Here is a 10,073-nt window from a genome sequence, read left to right as displayed (position 1 = left end):
AGATTAATTTAATAGGGCACAGTGTGTAAATCACAACATCAAGATTGATCCAATGGACACCAAAAGACACTTATCACAGAGTACTGTCAAAAATTTCTCTTACCCTGGACTTTGAAGGTCATGTTTGTCAGTCTGACAGACTTTGATTCTAAACATGACCTTGCTGTTTACTAGCTATGTGAGCTTGGTCAAATAATTTAACTTTTCTGAGTTCAGGTTGCCTCTTCTGCAAAGTAAGATATCATTTTGGAGCATTAAGTGATATGACGAATGTAAAGGTCTTGGCAGCATGCACGGTTCATTTTAGGTGTCCAGTGTGCTAGGTGTTGAGATTTTCAGAATAAATGAGCTGTGATCCCATCCTTCAACCTTGAAGAACTTATAGTCTATTGGGCAATTGAGACAAATAAATAGACACTTACCTATAGAGTGACGAGTGTCATCACAGTTCTCTTTACTTTTGCCTTTTGTAGATCAAGAAGCAATGGCACCCTCGTCTTGGGGGGTGGGCAGCGGGCCCCTCTTGGCCTCCTACATTAGTCCCGTTCCCCAGGGCACTATCACAGCTCTCCTGTTCTCACCGTGCACTCTCTTCACACGTGATCTTATCCACTTCTATGGCCATGAATGTCACCTCTACGTTGACACCTCCAAAAATCATCTCCAGCCAAGACCTGATACATCCACTTGAATTTCTAATACACATCTCACACTTAGTATGTCAGAAACTAAACTCAATCTTTCTATGTCCCTAAATAACTTCCTTCTCCCCATTGGTCAAGCTCAACAAATAGTCCTCAACCCACTCATTTACTCCAATTACTCAAGACAAAAACCTGGGACCAGTCTTAATAACTGCCCCTCATGTATTGCCTGAACCAGGTTCACTCTCCCATCAAAATACTTCTTAAATCAAATCCATCTACTTGCCTCCACATGAACTTAACCAATCTGGTCTAAACCATCATTTTCTCTCACCTGGATTTCCACTGTAACTACCTAACAAGCCTCCCTGAATCCCCTCTTATCCTTCTTCCCACCCTCATTCTTCATGCAAATAGTCTGAAAATGCAAATTAGATTGATATTTTCCTACAAGAAACCCTCAGTTGGCTTCCCATCATACTTAAAAGTCTAAATCTCTTGCCATGGTCCACAAAGCCATGAATTACCTAGCTTCCACCCACCGCAACTGCCTTGCCTCACTCCCTTTGCTCATCAGTCTTCCCTGACACTTGTCTTTTTCCAGTTTCTGCAACACACTATATTCTTTCTACTTCAGGCTATGGGCATACGCTTTTCTCTCTGCCTGAAACAATCCCTACCTCCCCCTTGGCCTAGCTAACCCATCTCATCCTTTTGGATCTCTTCTTAAATGTCATTTTCTTGCAGGAAAATTCCCTGTTGCCCCTATCAAAATCAGGTATTTTAACTTTCTAACCACCTCCTTTTATTCTATCCATATGTTTATCAATTTAAATATCTATTTAGTTTTATGATTATTGAGTATATTTATCTCACCTAAGTGACTAAAATTTTTATAGGGTAGAAACTATGTCAAATTTGTTCCCTATACTATTTTGTCCCTTGTTATAGTTCACTATACTAGCATAGTTTACTATACATAGTAGGGAATTGGTTATCAATCCTGGCTGCACAGGAGATTTTATAGGGTGTTATTATGGGCTGAATATTTGTGTTCCTCCTTCCCAAATGCAAATGTTGAAGTCTAACCTGCCGTGTGATGGTATTTGAGGGTGGGACCCTTAGGAGGTAATTAGGTTTAGATGAGGTCATGAGGGTGGGAGCCTCATGATGGGATTAGTGCCTTTATAAGAAGAGAAAGACAGAGGTATTTCTCTCACCACATACAAGCACAGAGGAAAGGCCATGTATACAAGGAAACTGGCCCTCACCAGGAACCAAATCTGCCAGCACCTTGATCTTGGACTTCCCGGCCTCCAGAACTGTGAGAAATAAATGTTGTTTAAGCCATCCAATCTATGGTATTTTGCTATAGTAGCCCAAGCTGACTAAGATAGGTGTTTAATAAATACATTTATTCAGGGGGCTTCAAAAACCTACTGAATCAGGACCTTTTAGCAGAGGAGCCCAGAAATCTGTATTTTTAACACACTCCACAAGTGATTCCTATTTAGATAGCCCAGCTCTGATGTTTGGAATCTGCTGTTCTAGAGGAAAGTGCCCAAGGTAAGAAATCAGAAGACACAGATTTGAATTCTGCTCTGTAAATTTTTAGGTGTGACACTTAGGAAAGTTATTTAATATCTCTGATCTTCAGTTTCCTTTACTGTAAATTTGGAATAATAACATCTGTTTCAAAGCATAGTTGTGAGGCTACAATGCATGCTATATTTTATTATTTTTTAATTTTTTTTTATAAATTTATTTATTGATTTATTTACTTTTGGCTGTGTTGGGTCTTCGTTGCTGCATGCAGGCTTTCTCTAGTTTCAGTGAGCGGAGGCCCTGTTGCGGTGCGCGGGCTTCTCATTGTGGTGGCTTCTCTTGCTGTGGAGCACGGGTTCTAGGCACGCAGGCTCAGTAGTTGTGGCGCACGGGTTTTGTTGCTCCGCAGCACATGGGATCTTCCCGGACCAGGGCTTGAACCCGTGTCCCCTGCATTGGCAGGTGGATTCTTAACCACACTGCGCCACCAGGGAAGTCCCACGCTATATTTTAAAACACTTTGTAAACTGCATTGTAAAGAAGTAGACTTTCCACTTGCTAAGGATCTCTTCTACATAGTGCTTACATCATCATCTCTGATAGTCTACCTGGTGCAGCCCACACTTCAGTGAGACAGCATCCCTTTCTTCACACTTCTGAAGAAGGACCAATAATAGTAATTCACAGAGCCTTCGCTTCTCCGAAGTTCTGGGCCATCATTGTCCAGATACACATCATAACACACCCACAGCCTCAATAGCGCTTTTGCTTCTGGGGAAGAAACTGAGATCAGGCAGCAGCAAAGCCGGGAGGAGAAAGCTTAGTCCCACCTCTATGGGGATGGCAAGGTCAAGTCTATGGAAAGTAATAAGGAAAAGCCACCACCAGGAATTGGGAGATCTCTGAGCAGTGTCTTAACTGACATTCACATGCTGAATCCTTTGAAACCTTATTCTTTGGAGTGATGGCAAAACCAAGAAAACCGGATTCCCTAGCAGAGGTGTAATTTTTTAAAAAAACGAACTCTCAAATTTAAGCAATGTGCTATGTGAATCTAGGAAAATCCTCTCATCAACTTGGCTCTCAGATATCTTATATGTGGAACTGGTGGTTGGACCAAATAAACATATAAATGAATGGATGAATGAGCCCAACTGCCTGCAAGACAGCTTTTTGTTTAAGAATATGGCACCAACACCCAGTCATCCAAGCCAGACAACTTGATTCTGATGATTCCTCCTAGGTTGTCTTAATTTCCCTCGCCTTCCCTCCCTTCTCCAACCCTTCTAAACTGACCTGATTTAGCCCCTCATTATTTCTCACCTGGACTATTTCTCTAGTTTCTAACAGCTCTGCCTCTTTTCATTCATTACCTTGTTTGCCCACATATTCATTCATCTGAAAAGCATTGAAGTATCTTCTGTGGGCCATGTATTGCTGCAGTGACTGGGGATCTGATGGTGAACAAGACAAAGTTCCAGCCTTCACAAAGCTTACATTGTCATTGGGAGAAATGACTGGAAAACTAATAAACAAATACACGTGAAATACAACTTGAGGTTGTGGAAAGTTATTAAGGGAATGTGAAAGGTGGCCGAAGCAATAGAGAGTGGCATGGGAAGAGAGCTCTATTTTTTTTTTTTAGGGGAGTTGGGCAAGAATCCTCTGAGGAGGAAGTCAGGGAGTGGGCCATGTGAGATCAGGCAGAATACCATTCTAAGCAGGAGGGGGAATATGTGCAAAGGTCCTGAGGTGTACACAAGCTTGGTGTGTTCTAGGAGTAGCAAAAAGAAGACCTATGTGGCTGGAATGGGATGAGTAAGGTGAAGAATCATAGGAGGTGTGTTTAAGGGGTAGGTGTGGACCAGAGTCATGTGAGAAAAAGAGAGATACTAAGAATGACCTGTGACTTTGGGCTTGAGCAACTGAGAAAATGGTGGTGCCATCTCCTAGGTGGGGAAGACTTGGGAAGAATGCAGACAGGTACAAATTTTCAGTAGTTCTGTTTCCACCAGTTTTTTTGTTTGTTTGCTTGTTTGTTTGTTTTGCGGTACGCGGGCCTCTCACTGTTGTGGCCTCCCCCGCTGCGGAGCACAGGCTCCGGACGCGCAGGCTCAGCGGCCATGGCTCACGGGCCCAGCCGCTCCGCGGCATGTGGGATCCTCCCGGAGCGGGGCACAAACCCGTGTCCCCTGCATCGGCAGGCAGACTCTCAACCACTGGCGCCACCAGGGAAGCCCTCCACCGGTTTTGACAGGCTTGTTAGATAACTAAGTGCACATATCAAGTAAGATGGATAAATAAGTCTGAAGCTCAAGGGAAAGGTGTGAGCAGGAGATGTGAATCTGGACTTATCAGATGTTATTTAGAGAGGGTATAGATGAGATAGGAGAGATGTGAGGTTTAGCCATGGGGAAACTGCATACAGAGAAGGAGACTGAGAAGGGGCAGAATTTTCAGTAGTTCTGTTTCCACCAGTTTTTTTGTTTGTTTGCTTGTTTGTTTGTTTTGCGGTACGCGGGCCTCTCACTGTTGTGGCCTCCCCCGCTGCGGAGCACAGGCTCCGGACGCGCAGGCTCAGCGGCCATGGCTCACGGGCCCAGCCGCTCCGCGGCATGTGGGATCCTCCCGGAGCGGGGCACAAACCCGTGTCCCCTGCATCGGCAGGCAGACTCTCAACCACTGGCGCCACCAGGGAAGCCCTCCACCGGTTTTGACAGGCTTGTTAGATAACTAAGTGCACATATCAAGTAAGATGGATAAATAAGTCTGAAGCTCAAGGGAAAGGTGTGAGCAGGAGATGTGAATCTGGACTTATCAGATGTTATTTAGAGAGGGTATAGATGAGATAGGAGAGATGTGAGGTTTAGCCATGGGGAAACTGCATACAGAGAAGGAGACGGAAAAGGGGCAGCCGGGGCTGGGGCGGGGGGCGGGGTGACGACACCAGGAGAGGGGGGTGTTGGAGCCAAGAAAAGAAAGCATTTTAAGAAATAAAAATGGTCACTGTGTCAACTACCTCTTCTTTTCACGGAGAATTTAAATCAATTACATTTCTGAATACTGAGGTATTTGGCCACCTTTCTTACATCTTATTTTGTATTTCAATTTACCACGCTTTTTTCTTTGCTTCTTTATTTCTCTGCTGATAGAAATTCAGTTTGTAACTGGTTTAAATTGTTATGTATACACATGAATGATTTTATTTTTCCCACGTGTTGCTTCCAAACTCTGCTATGATGATTCCTTTCTCTCACTGGGTAATGGCTCACTTAATGGCATCTTGGCTAGATTACTTAATTTTCAACAATTTTTGACTAATAGCACAGTCTAATTCTGTTTTTAAAAATTCAGTTCTGTTTATTTAAAAACCAAGTTTTTTTTCAAAGGCATACCTTTCATCTATAAAATTTTTAGTGGAAATTTTCAAACAGGTACAAAACACAGGGAAATTCTATTCATTTAAAACCTCAATCTTATATCAGTTTCAAAGCTCTTATCCTCTGGAGGCTAGATGGGGACAAGTGGGGGACCTATGGTGTCCTGCTGTCAAGGAGCTCATTCCTGAGCTATGTCCTCAGGGCATTTGTGCCCCCTTTGGAGATTTGATTATGTCTCTGGCCCTTCCCCACGTTGGTGGCATCATGCATCCCTCTTGATGCCTGTGACTCTCCATTCTCCACTCTTCCCTGGCACTGGAAACACCACCCCTCCCCGCTTCCTGCCAATATTATCTCTGAGCCCATCTTCCATACTTCTCAGGAACTCGGATCAAAGTGGGAACAGCACCGCACTGCCCCCCACTTCCCCTGCCGTTACCCTCTAGTTCTTTCTTCCTGCTCCCTTTACCCCCTACCCCTCTGATTTCTAATTTCATTATATCTTGTTTATTTATTGATTTTTTTCCTTTGTTTATTCAACAGTGTTTATCAAGTGCCTACTATGGGTCAGGCACTTGCTCAAAGTGGTGAACAGGTAGATATGCTTCTGCCTTGATGGAGTTCACAAGTGCAGCAGGAAAAACAGACAGTATGGTACTGGCACAAAAACAGAAATATAGATCAGTGGACCAGGATAGAAAGCCCAGAGAAAAACCCACACATGTATGGTCACCTTATCTTTGATAAAGGAGGCAAGGATATACAATGGAGAAAAGACAGCCTCTTCAATAAGTGGTGCTGGGAAAACTGGACAGCTACATGTAAAAGAATGAAATTAGAACACTCCCTAACACCATACACAAAAGTACGTAATGATACTAAAGTGTGATGCTATATTACACATTTTACACACATAGATGTTCATCTTTTAAATTCAGTTTAGACATTACCTCCTCTGGGCAGTCTCTCCAGATTCTCCTGGCTGGGCTAGGCACTCTCCTATGTGCTCAGTTGGCATCCTATAAATATCTCTCCCATAGCACTTCACACACTGCCCATCACTGTGGACGGGCCCGTCTTCCCCACAGTAAATGGTGGGTGTCTTAGGGGCAGGCATTGCCTCATTTACTTCTTAATCTCTAGTTCAGTTTCAGTACATAATAGATTCCAAAAAATGCTAAGTTAAAGGCTGACTGAATAAACATTTCCATCAGATCCTTCCAAGGAGAGTCCCAATAAATAACTCTCTGAACAACTTGAGAAATAAGTCAAGAGTAAAAACACAAGCCAAATATCCCCTTTAGTAGTGCTAGATGCTCTGTTGGAGGATGTAGCTTAGTTTGAGAGCCAAGTGGGTCTGACAGGGAACCATAGTATTAGGCATTTGCCCACCCAGGTGAGGGGCCATCAGGAGCCAGTAGGCAAGATTAACATTCCTTCTTAATCTTGTAAAGAGTCAGAATGACCTACTACTTGGTAACTCCTTAGGAGATAACCTTCCTTCTTAACCTGGTAAGGGGTCATGATGACCCACTACACACTTCCTACATGCTGATCTGGATTGCGTAAGCTGGCAATATGTCATTTGACATATAACCCTTTGTCTCAAAAACTTATATAACTGTGCTTTGACCTCTAATGGGTGGAACAGTCCTCAGAGCTTTCTGAAAGACTGTCCTGGGTTATAATCCTCAGGTTGGCAAATAAAATTTTCCATTTCTTTCTTAGATCAACTGTTGATGAATTTTTTTTCATTGACAGTATCAATCATTTTGCTAGACCCTATCAATCATTTTGCTAGACCCTTTTGCTTATGTTAGATTGTTCAATCCATACAAAGTCAGAGAGAGGCAGGTATTATTCCCATTTTGCAAAACACGAACCCAAGCATCATATTGGCTAAGTCACTTACCCGAAATTGCAAATCAAGGAAGTGGTAGAGAGAGCCTGGATTCAACTGTATTATTAATAATTACGGTTGAGACTTGTTTAGGTGCTTATTATGTGCTAGGCTCTGGGATAAGTACATCAACACATCTAATCCTCACAGTAACCCTATGTGGTAGGTTTTTTTTTTCCCTTTTACCTCAGTTTTGTAGAGGAGGTAATTTAGGCCAAGGTCACCAGCTCAGGGCTGAGATTCAAACCAGGATCTGTCCTCCAAAGCCTCGGTTTGCTTCCAGACTCTCAGACCATTCCTGCCTCAGGTAGAACACGTAAGCAAATCCACAAATTACCCCAAACCACAGGACAGACTGCATCCCCTAAGGCAAAAACTCATTTCTAGGATGGAAGTAAAATCTCCAGGGTCTGGGTTTGAATCTTGCCACTTGCCGGCTGTGGGTTTCTGGGCCAAGGCCTCAGTTTACTCACCTACCAAGGGAAATAATAACACCCCCATCACAGAGATGGACAGACACAGGAGAAGGGGGTGAGCTTCCCAGCTGGCACACAAGGCACCAGGTTAAGGATTTGGGTGATTGATGGCCCGTGCCTTAGGCAGGAAACAGGCTGACAGTTTATCTCGCCTCCTTGGGAGCTTGGTTCCTCTCTCTGTGCTTGTTTGGCCCAGCCAGGTGCCTTGCCCGTGTCTGAGCCTGGAAGGGATGCCAAAGGGGGAAGGAGGGTTCTCTTAGCAGGGGTAACACTGGGGTCCTGTGATAGAGAGCAAAGGACAGACCCTAGACTGGGAGAGGGGCACGCGATGGAGTGGCTGAGGCGGGTTAAACTTCCTCCTGGAACCCCGGGCATGTGGCCCTTAGTCCTCCCAGCAGACCTGAAAGGCAAGCATTAGCTCTGCTCTTCAGAGAAGTGAAGGGAGGGTACTGAAACAGAACCAAACCGAACAGGCGACAGGAGGAGCTGAGTAGGATCTGGGGCTGCTGAAGGAAGATTAAGGAGAAAGGGTGAAGGAAGCAATCACTTACCCACTCTGCCAGCACCCTCTCTATACCAAGGGTGTCCTGTCTTCTGTCCCACAAGGAGGAAGGCAGTGAATTCTGGTTGTTGGAGGTCTGGGTGCAAAGCTGGTATAAATGAGCAACTATTTGCTCATTTATGAAGAGCCCTTGGCCCTGTCTGAGGCCCACAGCTGGGGGGTTGTGGATGAGGGGCTGGGACCCTCGTGGGTCCCTCGTGGGGTCTTTTTTCCATACGCTTGTTACTTAAAGTGTCGCCAGCATTAGCAGCTTCAACCTCACCTGGAAGTTTGTTAAGAAGGAGGAATCTCAGGCCCTGCCCCTGGCCTCCTGGCCAGAGTCTGCCTTTCAGCGAGATTCCCAGGTGATTTGATGCCTTTACATTTGAGAAGTCCTGTCCTACACTGCCTCTAGGTTATCCCAACATTCCTTCACAGCTGCTGTCCACGCAGCAAAAAAACGACCCCTTCCGTTGCTCTACTGCTGTCCGCAGACCCCATCTCATTCTGAGCTTTACAGCAACTCTTTAAAGTGGGTTTTATTATCAAAGTCAACAAGAGACTTGCCCAAGTTTTCAGAGCTAGTTTAGATCAAGATAAGAAGCCCTCCCAAGCCTCCTGTCTCTTCACCTCTTCCCCCCAAAAGAAAACCACACCGCCAGTTCGGAGGTACTGAGACATGAGTATAGTACATATTTTTTAAAAAGAGGGCATGAGGGGGGACTTCTCTGGTGGTCCAGTGGTTAAGACTCCGTGCTTTCACTGCTCAGGGCGTGGGTTCCATCCCTGGTCCCCGAACTAAGATCCCGCATGCCACGTGGTACAGCCAAAAATGAAACAAAAAAGAAGGCATGAGGTTATGGCTAGTATCAATCTTCTGGAATCCCTGCTAGCCTGCACAAACCCCAGTGCTCCCAGGAGAGCGACCAGTTCCGAAGCAGGCTTTCCTCCGCGCGCAGGGATCTCTCATCACTCCAGCTGAGGAGCCCTGAAGAAACTAGCAGCCTTGGCCTCCGGCCTCAGCTGTCACTCACTGGCAGACTAGGGTGAAGTGTGCTTATGTGTGAAGCACTCAGCTCTGTGCCAGACACAGAGACACTCAGCGGCAATTCCTGTTGTTCCCGGGGCCTCCGTTTCCTCATCTGGAAAATGGTGTTCTCCTGGAATCAGTCGTTTCCAAACTGTGGTCCAAAGAGCTTTGGGGATGTCAGTTTGCATCTGCAACCGGGTTTGGGTTGAGATAGAAAAGAGAAAGCACACAGATCCCTGTGCTGCCCCTGATTTTAACCAGAGCACCATGACTTTTAATCCATTTTACCTACAAGTTTCCTCGTGAGACTTCCTCTAAATATATATATATATATATATATATATATATATATATATATATACTCTTTGGTCTAAAATAATTTTGGAAACCATTGTGCTGAATATAGTGGGGTTCCTTCCAACTAGTACAGATTCTGATTCCAGGCCCGATTGGGATTTATTAAGTGAGCCACTAAAATACTTACTGAGTGCCATGACATCATTCACTGAGTGACATGCCCTGGTTGCTGCTCTACCATGTTCACTTTGGCTGCTGTA

This window comes from Lipotes vexillifer, unplaced genomic scaffold (assembly GCF_000442215.2).
Source record: "Lipotes vexillifer unplaced genomic scaffold, Lipotes_vexillifer_v1.1 scaffold54, whole genome shotgun sequence".
Classification (NCBI taxonomy): domain Eukaryota; kingdom Metazoa; phylum Chordata; class Mammalia; order Artiodactyla; family Lipotidae; genus Lipotes; species Lipotes vexillifer.
Note: the sequence above shows the minus strand (reverse complement) of the source record.